Source organism: Pezoporus flaviventris, unplaced genomic scaffold (assembly GCF_033815535.1).
Source record: "Pezoporus flaviventris isolate CSIRO_AGI_PZ_B2104156 unplaced genomic scaffold, CSIRO_AGI_Pfla_v1 ptg000041l, whole genome shotgun sequence".
Taxonomy (NCBI): domain Eukaryota; kingdom Metazoa; phylum Chordata; class Aves; order Psittaciformes; family Psittacidae; genus Pezoporus; species Pezoporus flaviventris.
This window is the reverse complement of record NW_026892589.1, coordinates 7412741-7435340: the sequence shown is the minus strand read 5'-3', so window position 1 is coordinate 7435340 and position 22600 is coordinate 7412741. Positions and strand designations below refer to the sequence as shown.

Here is a 22600-nt window from a genome sequence, read left to right as displayed (position 1 = left end):
TTGTCAACAGAGGCACGAATCCACCAGCAATGCAGAAAGGTGAGGTGGGTTGCTCCTACAGAACTGTTTTTTTCAATTAAGTTCAAATTATCAGCAGCTTAATTCAGATGCACTTGAGGTGATCCCAGCTACTGGCACAGAAGGATTTGTACAGACTTTGCTTACTGTATTCCCCAACCACATACTGACAAAACATCTAGTACACATTCAGTGTTTGAATTCATGAGATAGTGGTGTAGTGGAAGCAAAGTAGCTCCTTGTAAGTGCGCTGTGATGAGAGAAACAGGGAAAGAAATACTGTGAGATAAGGAGGGGTTGGTGACATCAGTGATAAGATACAGTCTATATTACCCTTGTTGAAAAGTTAATTTGACTTTTTAGACATTCCTTTTCCACATGAGCCTAGTAGAAAGAAATTAAATTTCACAAGAAAAATCATCCCTTTACAGTGACTGGAGAAATTACTTAACTAAAAGACAGCATCTATTAGTTTAAAGCATGTGCCACTTAAATTAACAATGAGCCAATATGCACAAGACTCATTCAGTATGAGCTCTGAACTCTGTGATGATGTCCTCAGGGGAGTAGCAGAGAATGGGGTAACATAATCTGCTTTCCAGGGCGGAGGGCAAAAGAGGAAAAGCAGAAGACACTAGCAGAGAGAGCCCAGGTATCTGAGCTCGCCCTGGCCAGCCTAGGTGCCAGGTCTGCATCAGAGAGCAAGCTGCCTTGTTAAAGGCTCTGCTTTGAAAGAGCTTCAGGGTCTGCCTGATGTAGTGAACACTAGCAGGGAATATCTTACTGGAAGACCTTATGTCTCTGGCACGTGTACCACTTGCGTCATGAACCAGCAGTGAGATGCTAGCCAGCCCTGTCAGGGATGTTGCATGGTCTGAGCTGGAAAGACAGAAGGACCATGGAGCTGCAGGCAAGGTTTGATACTGCCACCACAGTTCAGGTGTTTGGGGAGGGCACTCAACCCAATATCCAGCCAGTGCTGACACATCTACCAGCAGCTCTTTGCAATTCTGGGGCAGCTAGAGAGACTTGTCCAAAGGAGGGGAAGGAAAATCCAGTGAGAGTGGTAACAGCAGTTACATTTCTTCCATGACTTGAGAGAGCTGTTCAGGAAATCTACAACCAGTTAAGACCAGGGGTTCCTGCAGACTTGTCTGGATCATGTACTGCCTTTGAAATCTGGAAAATACACCTGTCAGTGGCCTGAATAACACATTTCAGAGCTGCTACACAAGTTCTTTTATCTATGCAATAGCTGTTACGTAGGGAAAGGAAGGCAGTCCTAATCTGGACTCTTGTTGGAAGATTTCTAGACACGTATGCAGCAAAATGAATGCAGTTATTACAAGGTGGAAAGATTAGGGACTTCATATTTTACAGAAGAGAAGAACAAAACAAAGAGATAGAGGTACCTCAATTGCAAACAGATATAGAAGATAGGGTAGAATGTGTAAATAATCTCATATAGCAAGTACTGGAGCAAGTATATAGCAATAAAACAAAAGCCTCTCTTAGAATCCCATCTTTAGTTTCCTTCTGGAATATGCTCCCAAGGGAGTTTCATGGAAACCTGAACTGGGAGCATGATTTTTACATACCTTATTCTCACTACACTGGAAAAGAACATTTGCATAGCTGGGCAAAGAGGGCCCTGACATAGTAATGCATTTAAAGTGTGTGTGTGGGGGGGTGGAAATCAAAGTTACTTTAGCTGATATTTAAAAAAAGAAAAATGCAAGAGACCTGTTTCATCCTATAAACCAAACTTTGCATTTGGGAAGAACATGGCCCTGTGGCCACCTGCTCTGGGACATTTCACCTCTTCTCAAACCACCAGCTGGTACCAGCCACCGCTCAAGACAGGACATCACAGAAGAATCATTTGATTCAGCTTGCTTTGGCAACACCTTTGTTTTTGACCTAACCACCATGGCCAAGGCAACAAAACAGAACAGGACACATCATCATCCAATCCAGCACCCTGCTATCATAGACCCATGGGCATCACCTCGCCCAGCCATGCACTGTTCGCTGTTCAAACCAAGCAACACTTTATACACCAGGTCTTTTCTCTGCAGGATGGACGCCAGCAACAGCAGGGCAGAACTGGGGTCCTCCCAAACTAGCTCACAGCCCGTTTCTGCTGGAAGATTGGAGCTGTTATGGGCACAAGGAGCCAGCAGAAAAATCCTCGTTTCTTCCAGCAGAGGGTAGTGGGACACACAAGCCAGCAAGGAAATGCATGCAAGATGTATGCAGTTCAAAACAAAACCAAAGGTGCAATAACAATAATTGCACAAAAAGACACTGCTTAGCCCAGTGGAAATGTTACAAACCTAAATTACTTCTGTATTTGCCTTCATCAAATTAAAAAACACACCAAACTTCAGCTTGTTCTCATTATCTCCACCCTTCCCCAGCAATATCAGCATCTTCATTCCCCTTTTCTGGTTTTGGGAAGGAACACCCCCAGGCAGCAGCAGGGTCAGAACAGCCTTTTTTCTGACTCTCTACTAGAAATCTGTCTTCTCTTTCCCTCTATGGAGCTATTTTGCTTTCCTTGAGTCTCCCATAGAAATCAGCAAATAGCTTTCAGGCTGTTTCCTCTTTTCTCCCTCCCATTGTCCTGGTGCTAAATTAAATGACTGAGCAGCAATATACACACGTCTTCATGCAGCAGAGGCACATGGTACTACTGCTGCTTTAATTTTCATGTGGGGCTACACAAAGGCATTTTCAGGTGCCTCAATGGGTCTCACAGCCAATGGGCAGATCTGCAGATAGATGTCCCTGGCTCAGAGGCAAAGCTGACACATGCAGGAGATTCATGGCTCTTCTCTCCCATACACTCTCTCAAGAGATACCAAAAGGAGCTGCTACAGTACAGGCACAGCCACAGCCTTGTCAAACTATTAAATTACTGTGACCCCCTGGCTTAGATTAAGCATTTGCAATTTTAACAGCACAACCCAAGCCCAAGTCCCAAGCCTCCCCTGCCTCCACATCTCTGACTGTAGCATCTCCACTTGGCATCTAACAGGATTAGGGCAGGCTTCTGGTGGCAGCTTCTCCTGCAAGTAAAATCTTATTACAGGAGCTTTCAAACCCAAAATTGCTTTTGGGGAGCCATAAAAACCTAAAACAATCCACAGTGACTGTCACATTAACAGCAATTTTTTTATTTAAATGATGAAACATAGCATCTCATCTTAAGCCTAAATGTTTCTTCCAGCTTGGACAAAATATAAAGGAAAGTCTTCCAATATTTGTTTTGGTGCACAGGTATTCAATTCAGGTTGACAGAAAACAAACTTTGCTTAGAAAACATCCTAGGAGAAGATAGCATCTTAATTACAGAGACAGGGAAATGGGATTCAGCCTGCTATACAGATTTGTTTCTTGCCGATTCCACTCTAAAGTGCACCAAGCAGCCATGGAAGTGTCCTTGCTTTACTTGTGTATTATCTGCTCTACCCTAAACCCATCATTTTTAAAGACAAAGGAGTAGCTTTCTCGCTCACATACTGCAGTGGACCTAAGGTAGCTGTTTTCTCTACTAATAGCTCAGTACTCACTAAAAGGCCTTGCGAACTGGGGGCATGTAAGCACCAGAGTCATCAGAAAAGTTAGAGTTATGCTCTGGGCCTGATGAACTAAATACCTCGCAACTCCGTTGCCATAATTCAGGAACATGAGCCAGGATTAAAGTTACCTGAGATGCATTAACAAAGCTTAATACACTCCAGAGTCAGAACGGGACAATTAGCAGCTCCTGTAACAAAACAGATGACTATGGAAATGGTGCATGTGTCACCATCTGCTAACGATATGCAACAGGCAAACCAATTCAGGGGAAAAAAAAAAAAAAGGAAAGAAACCATTTCTTGATGAAACTTGTTGCCATTTCCAAGAATCAAAGTGAATATTCAGCTTAAGCATTACACTTTCCAGATTCCCAGCTGGGACCAGAATGAGAAGCGTCAAACATCTTATGATTTAACTGTTGAGAAATTTCCAGGCCAAACTTTCAAGCAAGAGGTTTGGATACAGATCTGAACTGTGGGATGTTTTGTCTAAGGAGTTCTCCCATTGCTTCCAATAGCAATAGTTAGCATTTGTATGTGTACTTTTAAAATACCCAGTTGCTCCTGAACTTTGCTGATGACCATAATTCATGCTTTTTTCCCCTTGATCTAATTTAAAGGGTAGGGACCATCATCATTCTGCTCTTCAGAAGAATCTGACCATTTACTTCTTGCTGAACAGCTGTCAGAGTGTAATGAAAATAATTTACTGTTCCATTTTTCTGAAAGGACCCCTTATCCCTCCTGCCCTTCCTCCCTCAAATATTTCCTGAAAACCATATGCCACAAGCAAACTAGTTTTGGCTTACACCAGCAAACGTCTCAAACTCTGGGATACCTTACTTGCCTTTACATTCCTCTCCAACAGCAGTCTACCATCATGGTGAAGGGAAGTGTGAAGCTGTACATCCCAGAAGAACAGCCCCAAAGATATAAGCAAAACTGTGCTTTGGTCTCCTTTGATTTGAGGGGATAATAATAATAATATCCCAGTCACTACAGTCCTTTTCTAAAGCTGTTTTAAAGATATGCTAGATAACACAAACAGCTCCAATCTTCCTGGTCTCATATATACCTCTCAAAATCATTGGTGAGTATTTGGTTTTAACATGCCTACTGGAAAATCTAAACACAGAGCTACAATTTATATCCTCAAGAAAACTTCAAAGGAAGCTCAGAACTTCTCAAAATGCTGAACATTGTACCTGACTCCAAAGGTCAATAACATGGTAAAAATGAACCATATTCTGGAAAGTTAAATCCCTGAAGTGCCATTTGGTGAATATGAAAAGCAATTTCTTTTTCAGAGCCCAAAAGGTCATTTATTTCATATCTTAATTCCAGCATGCACATTCAAATCCTACAAAAATATTTTTTCACTCACTGACTGGGCTAAAATAAGTTCCTTTTTTACTTACCTGAAGTACAGTCAAGTAGCAAGAGACCTGGTCAAGGGTTATTTTTTCACCAGTTTGCCCCTATATTCCACAATTCAGCAATTTTTTTACTCTGGGACCACCACACTTTTAACATCAACTGCCCTCACTCAGTGTTGGGAGCTTTTCCTTTTAAAAGACTACAACAGTATGTCAAAAAAAAAAATTAATTGAAAGTATTTTAGCCAGTCTCAAGTCTCATGTTCACCAGCTAGGGATGGACAGATTTACTCCAAGAATGGCTGAAATCAGTGATTATCAGCAACAGACTAGTAAATCCGTAAATCAAGAGATTTACACTGCTGCAGGTCAGGCATGGAGATGCAGATGTGGAGTGGGGCCCACCCTCTTCATCTTGTATCACAGCAGCTCTCCCAAAGCTTCTCACTTGTGATGTTATACCTCATTTTCTGACATGCTTACAGGCCTCTCTCCATACACTACAGTTAAGAAAAGTGCCTTTTACAGTGCTCCTCACGCATGTGTGACACTCTCAATTTATCAGCTCTTCAACATATGCTGTTTCACATTAAACATACGTATCAGCAGGGGTTTATTTCTTTTTACAATACTGGATCAATCAAGTAATTGACACATTAACAAATCTGTTTGCTTTTCATGGTGCTTTGCTTTGGGTTTTTGTAAATAAACAAAAGACTGTTTGACTGCTGCTTTTTCCCTCAAAATGAAGCACTGCCTATATAGGCACTTTAACTCTGTATCTGCTTTCTAAAGCATCCTGTCCGCTCTTCTCCCTCCCCATGACAGCTCAAGGCAAACCACAGTCCCTAGGACATCTGAAGGTTGTGGTTTGTGAATCCCTTCCAGCCACGAACAAAAGCAATCATCTTTGCTGAATTAATAAATACTTGAGATTTGTTAGTATTTCTGAGTTGCAAAACTCTGCTTGCAAAGGCTATACAAAAAACAGCTGTCCTTCAAAAGGTTATTAGAAAGGAAAGCAAAAGCTCCATGTTGTCTTAACTGTGCAAGATGAGAAAATGCATCTGCCTTGTGTCTTCAGTAATTGATACACAGCAGGTCCGTTAGTATTCCTCTCTTCTCTTGGATTCACATAACCATGGCTTAGTTTTCCAGGGACTTTTTGTGAAAGTTGAAGAGAAAAAAAAAAAGACTAGAGATAATGATAGGCATATGCTAAAGATACAGTGAACACAGCCAGCAAGAAAATGCAAGTATCCTCATTCTGAATGGCAAGAGGTGTGAAGACAGAACCCTACATTGAACCGCAAATGTTTTACATTATTCACAGTTTCTGCCAGCAAGACAGGAAGGGGTTAAAGTGAATCCAGAACATCTTAACAGACCTAGAAAAAGCAAAGTCTGTCCAGAGTGTGCTCCCCTGGAGGCCTGTGTACCACTCCTCCCTCTGGCGTGAGGGCCAGTATGGCATCTGTGTAGTTAAATCACTACAACAAAGTCGTGCCCTTCTTAAAAGTCAGTCTGGGTGTGCACTTCTGGCAGAAAGGCTGCCTGGGCAGCAGAGGGGAGGAGCAGGCGAGGAGCAGATTCCCTTTCTGCCAGGATTCTGTTTCCTACGTCTTTGACTCGACTCTGAATGCTTGCCTTCACAAACATTGAATTGTTTGAATTACATATAATCTCATGTTGCTCATTCACGACAGTGCAACTAGTGACAAAGAAAAGAACTTTAAAGTGCTCAGCTCTCTTCAAACAGGAAGAGACCTGTGGTGACAGGCTGCAGAATGCATGACTTGTTTTTCCACCACCCCATGATGCACACATACCACACTGAGTTCAGGAAACTCCAGAGAAACTCTGCACACAGGCTCTGAGCAGTCATCGGCAAGAGAGTTTTATCTCCAGCTCCCCCTCCCCACCTCAGGAGTACAAATCACGAAAAGCAGAACCTCTCTGGAACATCTCTGTTGCAAATTGTTGTAATTTCCCATCTGTCTTTAGCTTGGATGGCTTTGCCGGGTCCATAGGGGATGATTTACAGCATTCGTTTTGGATTAAGGGCTCCTGAACTGTGACTCCGGAGACAGAGTAAATAGTCTGCAGCTGCCTCACAAAGCCATGTTAAATGGTGAAAGTGCCTGTCCCACGGGGCTCTGCCACTGAGTCCTGAATGAGTCTGAATCCAGCAGCTACGACCTAATCTGAAATTTTTGGAATCGATCAGCATGTCGAGTTGATTTGCACACTGGTAAAAATGGGCCAGATCTGTTGGGTAACCCGACTGCAAAGAACACAGTTTGTCCAGGCATCTTTTTTGAACTAGTCAAGTTGTTGGCTGAAGAAGCCAACAGAGTTTTCTCTATTAGTGAAATCTATTGTTTGTCATTTGGTTTTGCGTTGGAAGCTACTTCTAACACCACACCTTGCTTTGTGCGTGAACAACATTACAGTAACTGTCAAGCCAAACACAACTGTTTGTAACTGCAGCGTGACTGCACTGAAGTTAGCAAAGGCAGACGGGCAAAATAAGAACTGCATCCTCTGGATCAAAAGGCTTTTCAGCAAGAACACGCTCATTTGCTCATTATTTCTCTGGCAGCTTCTGAATTTTGGGGATTTCTGGATTTCACAGTAGGCACAAAGTCCTTTTTCTAGTAAACAGGAAAGTCATGTTTTACATTTGTCTTTTCTGATACCATTTTCCATATATTCAGTCAAAGGCGACCATACAGCACCATAACAACATGGTACTTCACCTTCCCTTCCATTTCCAGTTTCCACAGTCACATTTTAGTCAATGAGTTGTTGCTAAGCTGTCTCCAGTGCTCCATGAACTTTCCCATATCATATCCCTCACAAGTGGGGGCTAGACTATGAGAGTCACCTTGAAAGGTTTTGCTCCTTGAGCATCCCCTTTCTGCAGCATGGGTACACCCTTACAGGTGGTGCTGCCAGCCAGTACTGGGTAATTAACTGCAGTCTGGTAGAAAAATTACATTAGCATAGCCCAGCCTCACATTGATCTACCAGAGCAAATCTGCAATGCAGATGCAGAAGCCTATTTAGCCAGTTCATGTAAGTATTTTAGGTTCAGTAACTGAAGCAACTCTACTAGTTTGCTGCTCAGCATCTTCCACACTGTGGAAGATTCTTCATAATCTACCATAATTCTTGGTCACTGGGTGGTCTGCACGTAGAAGCACTGTTGTTTTGAAACAGTGAAAGCAGTTGTGCCTGCAGTGTTTGCAGACTTCTGAGATACAACACAGGAACTAAGTAAGCATAAAGAAACACAGAGCTGTTTGTATTATAACCATTTAGTGCTACCTCATCTGCCATCGTGGCTGAGAGAGGAAAAGGGTTCAAGTGAGGATACATGCTCAATGTCAGTTACACTCTCTATAATGTGGCTGCAAACTCCAGCCCTTCAGAGCTTTTGCGACTTAAACCAATTCCTGCAACTCCACCGTGTAAGGCTCCACGACCATTTTATATTTATATTTAAGTCAAATCACAACATTTGCAACATGGACTCTGGAATTCATTGATAACATAAAACAGATGAATAGGCCAACATTTCTACCTAAGCACACAAGGCGACAGTTTTTCCTGTGGATGAGTGCATCCCTTCCTTCTGAATATAGATCTGACCAGAACAGGACTGTAGTACCAAGTGCAGGGAATCAAAAAGCCTACCTGCCAGCACAGCTGGAATTGAGCACCAGCTGGAGCCAGCTTCTACCCTGCTAAAAAGGAAGACAACAGCCTCAAATATGTGCCTTCTAGAGAAGATGGCCAGCAACAGTGTCACCAACATCTTATTATGTAAGATGGCCCCTTCTACAGAACAGCACACAGAAAGGAAAACATGACTTTTACAGATTTTCCTACAAGATCCAACTGCACCAAGGACTGAACTAGTTAAATCACTGCTCCGTGCCAGCTGATGAATTCTGTTCAGAAACTAAGTAAGCAGTTTGGAAAAGGTTTGATTAGAGCTGCCTGGGGGCCTGGCAAGATGCAGGGAACTTCTGTGACCCAATTATACTGCTGATCAGAAGCCTCTTCCCAGCAGATGGTGGGACGGTGCATGAGAAAAGACAGTGAAATTTCAGGGGAAAGCTCTCCATAGAAATACACTGTAGTTCACTGTTTCCAACTTTCATTACCATCACTATGCAGCATCACAACTTTTTTTGGGCTCTTGTCTACCAAGAACACTAAAGCTTCCTCATGCAGTTCCTCTCACTTTTGCTTTGAACTTGTTTCCTTCATTGGAACATTTCTGTAACTCTGAATGCTTGTGCATCCTATGAACATGTCAGGAACACTCCCTGTGCTGGACTATTTGAAAATTGTTCACTTCTGACAAGAAGGAAAGCTCAGAAAGAAGCTCCTGATGGAGCAGAAGTGGTGATGTTAAAGTCCTCCAGCCACGAGAGACAAAAATAATTTAGTTGGATCATCAAGTAGATGCTTGGAACATGTCAAGGCCAGATAAAACCAGCCAGTTGTTGCTGTTATCTACTTAATCTTCTGTTGTGTGGAAAAGGGAGTTAGGAAATTCTTTTCAGCCAATGCAAGTGTCTAAGCCAATGCCCAAGGCAAATTATGCTCTAAACAATAAGGCATTTTGTCTAACTCTGTAATAAATACTAAATTTGCAAAGACAGCTGTTTGGTTGCAGTCTCCTCTTGCAATTTCCAGTCAATAATTCATATTTACATAAATACATAACTCTACCTCATCCCCCCACCCTCAAGTCTCATCCCCTTCAGAAAGCAGCCAAGAGGTAGGAAATGGGGACTTTTAATCCTTGAAACAAAAATTAGGCCACTTCCTTGAGAGCTGCCACATGATGTCTGCTTAAAAAAGTGACATTCAATAGAGGCACAATGGCACACAAGATCCATTTGTGGATTTTTGCTTTCGAGTTATTGAAATCTTTTCACAAGAATATCAATCATAGAACAGTTTCATTGCAGAAACTGTTTCATTGATCTTTTGGCATCTATATTATTCATACAGTAGATTAACTGATTTTTGTTAGCCCTACCTATTGATTGTGAAAAGCTAATAAAATGCAACTCTGGCTGGAAACTGTACATCCAAATCTGCACATTTATACTGAAGACACCGGTGAACTGAGTCAAATCCACAAACAGAAGTCTTAAAGGGACATTACCCTGGAGTTACACTTATCTTCCTATATGTTCAGTAAAGTTACATGATCTGTCTTTGGCAGCACAGAACATAAGGAGCATGATATTCACAGATTACAAGATACACTGTAGAAAGACAGGAGTATATTAAGTTTTACAATATTTAATAACAACCAAAATGCAGGGTTCTGGAAGCTCACATATGATACTTTGCCAAGCACAGAGTTATCCATTCTTTCACTCACACCAAACTCTGCTAAATTTCCATTCCAAGACCACTGAAGTTCCTTGAATGAGCACAAACGGGCACGGTTGATTGCAGACAGGAGCAGACAGACTAAGCCTGCCTTTTTCTGCACCACAAGCACTCCTGCCTATGCCCTTATGTCTGCATGATGGCACAGCACACTACGGATGCTCACCCAGTCACTGCTGAACATTCCAAGGATAAAAAAGTTTTGAATCTAGCATCATCCCTCTGAAAAAATGAAAAAGGTCATTTTTTCCTATATGATCAAAGCAAGGCACAACCTCTTGCAGTCATTATGTTCAGCAGAATGAGTGCAAATCTTTAACTTGATCCTTTTAGAACCTAACTTGCATATGGCCACTCTAAGGCTAAAATAAATACATCCTAATATAACTACAGACCATTAATGGTTTGGATATATAGCTTGAAAACTCGGGTATTTGATATGCTATTGAAACTGTAGATGCTTGAAATGTGCAAGATAAAAGAGAATGTGAGCCCCAACATGGCTCTTATACCCAGGTGCATCTGGCTTCCTCTTCACTAATTCTTCACTAGGCACATGGCCCATTCATTGACAAGTGTGTTTTCCTAGTTTGGTTTCCTGGGAGTCTTTACTGGCTGCACATCAAGCCAAATGTTCATTTTGCTATCGACATAGCCAGGAGGCTGAGAGATGCTAGCCAACCCTTGTTCAACTAGTGTTACTGCTTTGCAACATGTCATGCTTGGTAGTATTGAAAGGAAAAGCCAATAAAAGGAAAAAATTAATCTTGTGATTAGACACAACACTTTGGATTGCTGGCAGCTGACACTGGCACCACGCCACCCTCTCTGAGGACAGAACAGAACCTGTCTGCTGTCTTCACCAACAAAAGGATTTCTACAAAATAAGGGTCTCTTGCTATGAATGATCAAAATGAGCAGCTTGGCAAGGAGACCTGGCCAGTCATCAATTACAGCTTTGTTCTATCCCAACTTAAAGCTGGTATGTCCAGTTCCAGACTGAGATGATCCAAGTCCTACTCTTACAGAATTCCTGCATACCAAGTAAGTTACAGCTAAATTCACAACATAGAGAATTTGTAGCAAATTTGTAAGAGCAAAGTTTGAAAATTTATTTCTAAGGTATTTGCATGTGTCAATGCAGAGTACAGAATGTTTTAAAATCTGAATCCTCAGGGCTTGCTAAGCACCTGCTCCCTCAAAAACAGGCTTATGTACCGCTGAAAGATTTGTGCTGATCCTTTGGAAAGGGATTAATTCCTTTTCAACTATGACTATTTGCATAGGATACTGTGTTAGTTATGCCAAAGTCCTCTTTGATACTTGCATTCATGCATAAACTGTAGGTTTTGTGATCAGTTATACAATGTTCACTTTAATACTGGCAAATGTTAAGTCTGATTTAAACTCTGCTTAGAAGGTATCCCTTAGGGAAATGCAGATATGCAAATGTACTTAGTGAAAACAAGAAACCTCATAAGCATGATCAAATTAGAATGCACTTTTGAATCATCATCATCATGTTAGAGGAATATGACAGAAACTCCATATTATAAACATCAGGATCTGGCCTCTATGTTACTTGCAAATGGAATCCCCCATTTTCCAGTCCTGATCCCTCTCTTTTCACACATTCTTTAGTTGACCGCAAAATCTCATCACTTTATACATGCAGTATTTTCTTAACATTTAACAGCAATAAGCACTGGGCAGTCCTTGCTGGTCCAAAAAATTATTATCTATGGAAAATCATGTGAATGACCAATATAACACCAGCACCACCAAAACCATCAACAAGACCTTCACACAAAAACATTTTAAACATGGAGAAATCCAAACCCAGGACACTAATGCCTCTGATTTCTTATTTCAATATGTTTGCTGATGTTACAGTATACCCACTAGTTTTGGCAGCACCAAGGCCTCTCAGTCTCAGTGTGATGAATGATGCTTCTTATAAAATAGCTTTCTAAAAATCAGTTCCATCCAGCAGCTGTATATGGCTGTCTCCCAAGAAGTGTGATGACATATCTGCTTCCAAGTAATAAATGGTAAAGATACAACTGCTTTCAAAAACCCCCACTATCTTTATGGAAACCTCTCCATTTGTATGTTTCATTACATTCAGCTATTCTAAATTGCACCAAAGGGGACACTGGGACGTCTCACTAAGAGGGTTGTGAAGACATAAATACTGTGATAAGGAGAAACCTTTGACCAAACCTTTGATGATGAATAGCAAAATAACAGTTTCTGGATCAATTTCTCAAGCTTCGATGGTTGTAGTAGACAAAAATGGCTCTGAGACATAAATAAACCACAGTCTGAAATGGAGTACAACCTGTTTGTTTGCATGCTTTCCCTGCTGAAGTAACCTTAAGAAACTGTTCTTCAGCTCACCAAGCAAGAAAAACCATGTGTTGATAGAAAAGTCGTGTTACCTAATGCTGTGAATCTATGAAAGTGATAAATAGCCCTAATGTTGATGCAGCCAGTACGAAGATGCTGTCAGATCATTAAGGTGATTTGTCAGTGTTCAAAGATGTTGAATTTTCTATCTTCCTCCCTCAGGCTCCTTGCACATGCACATGTCCTCCAAAGCCATCTTTCATTACAGCATGAAAAATCATATTTTTCCTCCTTTCCTTCCTATTCACCTTAAAAATCTGCCAAGTTTCCAGGGACGATTTTCAGCTCAATCTCTCCTTTCTCAGAGAGACTGGCTTTGTGCACAAGCATTTCTTATCAAGTTTAGGCTAACACATTGGACTGTGATTATCATGTTCAGTGTTCTTAGGAAATTCTTTGCTGCTGCAGGAGCTGAGTGCAGCCATCCTACATGTGGGGTTTCTCCTCCTCTTGTGACTACAGACAATAAATAACGCTTATGTATGCTTTTACAGAGCTGCAGATTGGTATGAGATTAATTCTAAAACCTATTTTATCAGATAAGTCTGATTAACTTGGGATTTCAGATCTGTTCTGCAAGACATACTGAAAATCTCTCTCATCTCAAACACATCATAGCCGACAAACAAGGGTCCTGCTAAAACCCAGAAGTGGTCACTAAGACCATGACAAGCAGAAACAGTAAAAGCATAAAGAAGCACTGGGAAAGCTCCTCCAGCAATACTCCATCAATGACCAATGTGCCTATGACTTTGCTAAGCAGCACTACAAGATACCATTTAAGGTTTTTTACTGTGCATATGAGTAACCTGCCAGGGATGTTTTCAACTATTAGAGTTCATGGTCTAATCCCACAGATACAGGTAAGAAGGTAACTGGAGCATTCATCAAGTTGTACACAGGGTGAATGCTCTTCTGACTTAATCATAATGCTTGAACTGAAATATCTCGCAGGAGACAAGAGGAATAGACATACAGATTATAGTGTGAGAAAGGATCTTCAAAAACACAGTACAAAAAGTGGTTTTCACACTTGTGCAACTACGATAATTTCTACTGGAAAAATCCATTCCTCCTGTACACTAATGCTCTGCATACAGTGAACATAACCCCGAACAAAGTGATATCAACTAAGCCACATAGGAAAGCAGATACCTTTATGTTCTTAAGCCAAGCTACCTTTTGACCTGCTAGGGCAAGGGTGGAGACACAGCAACCTCATTTTTGCCTCAAGAATCTGCCTTCCTGTATTTCAGCAGCAGCTCTGCACGGCACTGATCTTACTTTGCAAATGCTTCACAACATGGACTGGCTGGGCCTCAGGACAGCTGAAAACAACTCCAGTGGAAACTGCCTTTGTGTGCTTGACACCTCATTTTCAGACCAACTGTCATCTTAGTATTAACAATGCAATGGCAGTTCTACTGTGGAACAAATTCCTCATAAATATGGATTTGCAAAACTGAAATGCCTAGGTAATGAAGACAGCTGAGACACAGCCCCACATATTTAAGACTGGTTGCAAAATGTGACCAGACTGACAGCATGCAACTCTTCTTAACATCTTTATAAAACTCAAATATGAGAAATACGCATTTAAACAACACAGCAAAGAACAAAAGTAGCATTAGAAGACTCAAAGGAATCCAAGTTGCAGATATGTAAATGCAGTATTTTATTATTGCATTACATTTTCAGGCTGCATGAGTAATTGTACATATATTCTGTGGTTGTACTAAACCATTGTGACAACTATGACTTTATTGTGGCAACAAAATGCCAAGAAATCCCTTAAGATTAAGCAGTAATTTCTGACACTGCAATCCTGCAGCTATCTCCACAAGCAAATAATTGAAAATGCTGCACAGCCTCCTGCTACATTCTGGAGAGCTGTGTCAGGCAATGCAGCGTGCCCAGGAAAAACACTGAAGATGTATAGCCAGTGACTGACAACTGTCAATCAGCAATAACATACTCACTGCCACTTCCTGAAGTGGTTCAGGTAGGCTTGCAAGAGAAATGCTACACTGTATTCCCCTGAAGATGTGAAAATTATCTTCCAAAAAGATTATAACCTTCCTGAAGAGGAAACTTGTATTTTTCATGGGGAAAAAAATGCAGTTGTGGAAGAAATCAGGCTGGTTTGCACTTTTCTATGACAGCCCTTCTGGCCACCCCTACCACATACAGAGATACTGGGCTGTGCTGCATCGAGCGTGGCAGCAGCCACCAAGAATATCCCGAAGGAGAGATACTCAGCTGAGTACAGTCAGGCACCCAGGTTGTTGCTATCAACTACTTGCTTGGCTGAAGAGCAGGAAGCCTTTCAACTGGCTAAGACATGACAGTGTTGGCATACAAGAAAGCCCTGGGAAGGGAACAGAAAGGATGCAGATGATTCCCAGGGAGTAAAGGCCAACAAAGAGCAGTTAAAACTGACTGCCTTGCATTAAGTGTGTAAATGAAGAGTAAGTGAAAACAGGGGGAGATATTGAATATAGAAGAAAGAGCAGGAAGGAGAACGCACAGAGGCTAGAAAAGAAAACAAGAGTAAAGGAGGTGCCAGAGTGTTGCAAGAAAACAGTAAGTCCCTTTTCCATGGTGCTGTATTAATGACATTCTGAAGACAGAAGGAGTGATTTTTATTCCAGCAATGGCTTAAAGGGAGACAATTTTTCCACCTTCATTCCCGCTAGTGTGATTCTTGCTCAATCAGCCCACAATAAAAATCACTGCCTCACAAGGACTACTGACAACCGAGCCTGTCCTTTGAATCAAGCACGGTGCTGAACATGGGAAGGCTTGGCATCACAAAAGATTGGGCACTGAGAGCTGCTAGGAAGAAATCTAGTATATTCTTGAGCTCAAAGCTACCAAGGATACTTCTAGAGTAAAGCTACCAGCATTTCAGTGGTCAAAGTCAGAATCACAGATGGGTCTCTGAATCATCAATACAGTCTTTAGCTCTTACAGGTCATTCATACAAAAAAAGACAACAGGTAGTTGGAAATTTGGGCTTGTATTTATTTTTTTTTTTTTTTTTTGTGGGGATGTATGTGTGTTTGTGCCTGGTTTTGGCTCTTTGTCCAGCTATAGTTGACAGCTACAATATGTCATTCCTGAACTGCAACACACGGAGATGCAGCTTGTATGCAGCATCGGTCTGACAGCCTCTTCCTTAGGTTGTTCAGACAGCTACTGTGCCCACCAAAGGGCATGCTATGCAGGAAGCTGACACACAGGAATTGATTTTAACACATTATTCATGATTTTGTCTGTTTTCATCATGGTTTTCTATTACAAGCAAAATCACTTTCTGAAACTATTAAAGGACCTGGCATCAAATAAAGCAGAGCCTCGAATTCCTGCCTGGAGGGTCTATGCTACAGCATTTATAGACTCAATCAAAAGGCAAAGTTTGCTGACAGACAGCCAGACTTCTAAACTTCATTTGCTCAGGCTGTACCAGAAGCATCCAGCACTAATGCAATTGTAGCAAACATAGCAATCATTTGTCCTGCTTGACAAAGGTCACCAGACATCAGCTTGAATCTCCCACTAAAGCCAGTTTACTGAATTCTGCTTTCAGTGGCAGAACCAGAAACTTACTTCACATTGAGCTGGGCTTCATTTTTTATACTGAGCAGTCAGGAACATTATGCCTTTTGTATACTCTGCAATTTTAAATTTGCAGTGTATAATCCTGAAAACCAGGATTAAATTTAATATGCTTTGAATTCACATCATCTCATTACAGGATGAGATGATTCTAGACAGACTATGCACAAGTTAAATGTACTCAGAAGCCCAGTATGTGACAACTATGCACATAATTTAGCAATTCTGCCTGGAAAGGAGGGTCTGTATAATTTTACTCAAAGAACCTTTTGATTTTAGTCTTAGTCAAAATCTCAGCAGCAAATTCTGAACACTGAAGGAGCCTGCCTCTTAATGGCAACTCCCCTTAAAACTATTAGATTTCATTCTGGGGAAGAAAAAAGATAAATGGTTCTTAAGAACCATAAACTAGCTTCTTATTATAGCAAGGTATCAACTTGCTTTTCCTTTGCAGTAGGATTTGCAAGGTAACAGCAAGTTGATACCTTGTCTAATTCCACAGGTGCTCAGGTATGTGGCTTGTGTGTCTAATTTATACACGGACATTTCCAGCTTTCAAAGGGGAAAATGTGATTTAAGTACAAGACTGTCTGCCAAATTCCTCAAACAATTACAGATGTTTCTTACATGTCTGACCTAAGAGGGCTGACTGCTGAAACCCAGACTTATCCAAACCACTACAATTTCCTCTACAAGCCATTTGTCTAGAGTAAAAGGACAAGAGGAGATCTAGATTTATGAACCATGACACAAACTTATAAATCTTTGCTCTTAGTTTACAATTTAAAAAAACATTTAAGTATGGAGTTTGTCAGCTGAAGTAGCTTTTGGTCCTTTAATCATGTGTTACCATTGAATGGAACAGAAGCAGCACTTGTGTTTCCCTGCCTTAATATATGCTTACTAGTTTTGTTCAATGCCAGTATCTGCAGCAAGAAAGCATGTAGCCAAATCTGCAGAATACTGGAAATGCAGCTAACTCCACAGCAGGGAACAGTCCAGAGGAGGTGCCTTTTCCTCCCAGCCTTAATGCCTTTCAAGCCTGTAGGGCTCCCTGAACTCCAGAAGGCATTGCTGCTGGCACACCAACCATCATCACTCCTCCAGCCTCATGGAGAGAGGCTGGCATGGCAGGAACAGAATGGTTATTTAGAATCCACCTGCCCAACACACAGGGTCTTCAGCGTGTATCAGTGTCACCCAGAATAGAAGATGGGGTTTGGTTTTTCAGTTTGGCTTGAGAGGCATGAAGCAACCCCAGAGCTGCTCTAATGTTCAGTTTCTTACTCTGGATCAAGCTGGCCAAAAATTACTGTTGCTTGACAGTTGCAAGATAAAAACCATATCCTTAGCTTCATGCAATTTACCAAGTTTTTATCCATTTTGGGTGACTCCTCTGAACATATAATTTTCAATCTCTGTCAAATGAATTTTTCAGCTATTTTCTTTAAAACAAGCAAAACACTTCTTGCCCAATTAAATCCCAGTAACTTAATCTTTGTGATATGAATGGTGATGATGTTTTGGGGCTAAAATTTGGCAGGGTGTTGCCACTGACATTTCTTCAACCCAAAACTTTTAATCATGTATTATCCCAATTTTTTAAATAGCTTTAGCTAGTTCAAAACACCATTTTTTCAGTGAATGAGCTATTCAAAAATCCTAATCAGGGACCCATTTTACTAGAAGCTGTATAAACACAGCTGCTAGGAAGGGTCTGGTACAGACTGTAACATAATGGTTTGAACTCTGTTTGGAGAAGAGTCTCACAGTGGCAACTTAAACATGCCAAACATGCTTCTGTGACGCCAAAATGTGATCTGGTTTGATTAAAAATAAAGTGAAATTTAATACTCAAATATAAGAGTGGAAGGTGGAACCAGGGCAACTGTGATTTCTTCTGGGTATTTGCACAGAAGAGCAACACCACATGGGTAAGACAGAAAGAGGAGTAGCTGAGGAGGAAAGACTGTTGTGAAGAAAGAGGACTGACTAGCCCTGGCCATTGAAGCAACTAAGGGAGCACTAATCCTGAAGGGAGGCTTCCAGGACTTAGCAGTAACATGTGGAGGGCTCTTCAGGTTGTACTCTGCTTCTGTCAGGTAATTTTCCTTCAAAACTATTCACGGCTTTCAGGATCCAGGAGAAATCCAGTTTGGAGCCAAAAGCAGATTGGAAAATGTTTACTAACAAGCAGACTGACTCAGTGTCAGGAGAAAGCCCAAATGCAGTGATTCGGAGACAAGGCACGTGAGGTGGAGAGCACAAAGAGGACTGGTTCAGGTGGTTGCTTCTGCAGGCTTCTCTGGATGCTGCAGAAAAAGATCAGATACTTGCATTACACACTTCTTAGTGATCTTAGTGGAAGGGGTGGGGAACAGGAAGGTTGGCTGGTTTATTTGCTCAATGCTGTAATAGCTCTCAGTTCCAGCTACAGACTGTTATAATCCTAACAATCATTTTATTGTGTCACAGAAAAATGTATTTGAGATAGTTTGGATTTGATTTATTCAGTATATATAACAGTGGCAAGGAGTTTTCAAAAATGGTTTGTGGTTGGATTGATGGACATGTAATCATTTTTGGAAGGCAAGATGAATCACTCAAACTAGTGGGGTAATGCAAAAATACACACTGAATTCTCTCTAGCCAAGGAAGCAAAAGAAGAAATTATCACATTCTACATACACTTTAAGGTATTACAGGAGAAAGATAAGAAACTTTTGCAAGAGAACTGAGTTCAAAGAATATTTGAATTACAGATTGATAGGAATTCTTGGGAAAAAAAAACCTTATCTTTTTGGAATGGATATGGAATCTGTTTTAACTAACTACATAGCATACCTTCTTGCTGGATCTTGCAGTCTCATTTCTAGGAGAGAAGAGGAACATATCAGTGCTGTATTGCCAGGCTGAAGCTCGGGGGTGCTGTTAAGAGAATCTGCAAGAGTAACTACCTACCTAACTCCGTGCCTCTCAGGTGAAGAGGAAGATCCCTGTAAGGTTGATTCTTTTGATCATCTTCCCGGAAAAAACAAGCGAGGTGTGTGTATGTAAAAAAAGAGGGCTGCATCTCAGATCGCAAATGGTGGTGATACCCAACTTGAACTATCAGCGTTGGCTGCTGCAGCTGAAATTAGCTATGGCAAAGTAAATCACACTGCATAGCAATGACTATGATAACAGATGACTTAAATCTATTGTCAGTCCCACCTATACTACACAAAAAGAGGGCAACTTCCATTCAATAACCAGGTCAGGCTGCATAAGCTTTTCTTTGAGCATTTCTGTTTGTTTTTTAAACTACCAGTTCTGTAGACTGGACAATTTTGCATAGATAAATCCTTTCAAAATCCCATTACAGACGATGGATTTTCCCCAAAAAATTCTACTTCCACTAAAATCTGCAGTCCTTCCTTAGACCTTCCCTGCTTATAAGGCAACACATCATTGCCTATTCTTTGGATTGTCCTTGCTTGCTTGCTGATAGGAAGTGGTCTGGCCTTCCTAATAGATTTCACCTGTGAGAGACTTGCCCAAGAAGTAAAATCACTCCCAGGGAAATAGTTTTTAACCACACTCTCCAGTAATGGTTTCTGGGATGTATTGCTCAGACTGTGGATTTTAGCATGTTGACTGACAAGATCTTTCCATGAAACAGAGCCTTTAGTCTCATTATGAGGAACTGTCCTGCTGGGATTGATCTTTGATATTCCTTTTCTTTATGCAGATTGCTAATTTAGAGAGGGAGATAAGGATAGCAGCGGAGAACACCAGGGGTCAAATCAAGGACAGGAGACAGGCCACTTGGTAGGGTAACTATAGCTCCTCATACTTTGCTGCAGTATTTGATTTGTACATCATGCATTCATTAAGAAATAAGACACAAAAGCCACAAACTGTGTATCGTGTTCAATTCTGGCAACCTACATGGCCTACAAAGCCCAAGCCCATTAGGAGGAAGCCTATACCCTATGTTTGACATATGTTTGTTCTTATACAGCCTCTCCTTGTAATTTTACCCATACACTCCCATGCTTGACTGTATGGCTCACTTTTGGAGTTCAGTTTTGGAAGGTACTAACAATCCTGACAGAGTTTATCTTATTTCTGTCAAAACTGTTACGCAGATTGTCCGACAAGACACAGGACAAGTTCATTCCAGGCATAAAATGAGGACTTTATTTTGCAGCTTTACTAAGAAACTATTGATGGATTTGTGATACCTTATTACATGTCTTCCACTGCAATGTGGCTGACATTACTTTGAAGCTTTAAGCAAAAGAAGTTTCAACTGCATTAATAAATACGAACCAATAAATTATTTTTGGTGACCTTAGAGGATTGCTTACATGTCAAGTAAATGTCTATAATTACTGATAAATTCTTATCAGAACTTAATTAAGATTTCTGTTGATTACCCAAAACCTCGGAAACTTAACTTTGCACAATGTGTTTATTAGACCTACTGACAGAAATCAGTTTTCTTGAGCCTATAATGAAATCTTTCTAGTATAGGCATTGGGTTGGTCAAATGTGTTCCCTTCACAGTATTGGAAGCTGAGGATTTCTGCCTTCCCTAGTGCAGTAAAATACAGATCTAAGTTCAAGTTTCTATCCAAGCTGTGACAAAGGACACTTGTCCTTTTTCTTTAATTTTTCTCATTAGAAGAGTCTTCTCACGCATTTTCTACCTCTGCTGAGATTACACTGCTACCCAACTTAACAGACAATAGAAGCAAAATCCAAGCCAGTGGCTTAGATATGATGAGAGTGCTTTGCCAACAGGATTTTTCAGGAGGATAATGAAGATATTTGTTACAGTCTTCACCAGTTAAGAGTAAGTTAAAAGCTCGGAAGCTTCACTGACTCTCAGCCACTGACAACATATCCAAAAGTATTAGTGGTGTATGGGCCTTTACAGTGTGATACCGTAAGTGGAAAAGATAAGACTGTGTGACCACAGTCAAGTGCCTTTCCATTTTCATAAACTGGACAGAATCTAGTTTGATTCTTTAATGAACTCACCTAAGGAATTAGCTAAAGACTCAGTTATGTTATCTTCTGAAGTACAAGAATGAAATTACAGTGTGACACAGACCATGTTTTTAATTCTTCCTTTATTTAAATTCTCTTCTCAAATATTAATTATAACATAGTTTACATTGCACTGATCTTAATAGTATCAGGATTCAAAAATAAATGTAAATCACCTCATAGTTCTTAAACTTATGTTAAGCTAGAGCTTAAAAACTTCTTTCTAATGTACACCCTGTAACTGAATTTACATTTTGAAGTTATTTTTGAGAAGTAAATACTCATTTCCAAATTAAGAAGAAAAAGGTTGCTACTAAACAAGCCGCTCTTCTCAGTAATCAGATTTTTCTCCATGAAAACTAAAGAGTGACTCTCGAATGAATGACCTCTTACACCAAAACTCCAGCAATAACTGGAGATAAACTGAGCATTGTCAATGCAGAAAGTGGCAAGTCTCAAGACTTGTCAGATCTGTTTTGCAAATTGCCTCTGCTGCCCCCACTTCCCCTGAATGACTTAACCACCCTGCTTCACAAACAGAGAAGGAATGCACTGAGGATTCACTATTATAATAATTATCAAGTATGAAGGTAATAGGAATAAATCTTGGAATAAATCAACCTTAAAATGGTTCTGCACTAGCACCCACAGCTGGGATTTATGTTTTTATGCCAAAGGACCTTGGTTCAAACCCACAAACTCTTTTGGGGTCACTGCATAAGTGCTTTAAGTTTTCAAAGAGAAAGATAAGCAAAAGATTAGGTTTAATAGTCTGTTCTCCTTGATAAATAACAATAATAATCCATGAATCATTCTCTCCTTCTTGAGTCAAAGCTTCCCAGAATCATTCCAAATCTCCCTCCCTCCAGCCTTGTTCTAATAGAAAGCCCTGGTAAAGTAAAATGCGGAAACTCAGTGCTTGTTTGTAAGGAGTATTGCCTCCCACACAGCGTTTTTCTACCCTTGGAAAAACACTACCTCCCTAAATGGGGCACTGCATTAAATAGATATCCCTACATCTGAATAGACAAAGGCATAAATTCCTCTTGTTTTTTGGGAGGAGGGCAGCCTCCACTACAGGTGGAGAAGCTGTCTAATCACAGCTAATAGGTATTTAGTGACAGAAGTGCTGGAAAT

The 22600-nt window shown here is 40.7% G+C and overlaps 1 protein-coding gene and 1 long non-coding RNA gene across 4 annotated transcripts in view; both read right to left on the bottom strand.

Annotated features, from left to right (window-relative positions):
* The window catches only part of ZDHHC8 (zinc finger DHHC-type palmitoyltransferase 8), a 124594-nt gene that overhangs the window by 35673 nt on the left and 66321 nt on the right, over positions 1–22600 (bottom strand). The gene's annotated exons all lie outside the window — the stretch shown is intronic.
* On the bottom strand, positions 18424–20747 carry LOC133275590 (uncharacterized). The gene is made up of 3 exons (XR_009745608.1): positions 19388–20747; positions 19271–19298; positions 18424–18738 (listed from the first exon to the last, which is right to left on the bottom strand). It is a non-coding gene; the product is annotated as an uncharacterized LOC133275590 (long non-coding RNA).